Consider the following 619-nt stretch of genomic DNA (forward strand, 5'->3'; position numbering starts at 1 on the left):
GAGAGAGAGAGAGAGAGAGAGAGAGAAAGAGAGAGAGAGAGAGAGTGAGTGAGTGAGTGAGTGAGTGAGTGAGTGAGTGTGTGTGTGTGTGTGTGTGTGTGTGTGTGCTTGCTCCTCAACTGCATATTTCAAGGTTTAGTCCCACTACATGTCATTTGGGACAAGTGTCTTCTTCTATAGCCTTGGGATGACCAAAACCCTGTGAGTGGATTTGGTAGACAGAAACTGAAAGAAGCCTATCATGTGTGTATATATATATTGTAACAACAGTGATAGAGATTTCATATTTAGGAAACATTCCTGATAAAATATATGTATATTGTGTGTATATATGTGTGTGTGTGTGCGTGTGACTGTGCTTGTCCACCACCACAGCTTGACAACCAGTGTTGGTTTATTAATGCCCCTGTAACTTGCACTTTGGCAAAACAAACTAATGGAATAAGCACATGGCACAAAATTTTAAAAATGTACTGGGAGGTCAATTCGTTTAGCTAAAATCTCTTCAAGGCAGTGCCCAAGCATAGCCACAGTCTAATCACAGAAACAAGTAAAAGATATATATATATATATATATATGTATATATATATATAGATATATATATATATATATATATAT

This window comes from Octopus bimaculoides, chromosome 12, assembly GCF_001194135.2.
Source record: "Octopus bimaculoides isolate UCB-OBI-ISO-001 chromosome 12, ASM119413v2, whole genome shotgun sequence".
Taxonomy (NCBI): Eukaryota; Metazoa; Mollusca; class Cephalopoda; order Octopoda; family Octopodidae; genus Octopus; species Octopus bimaculoides.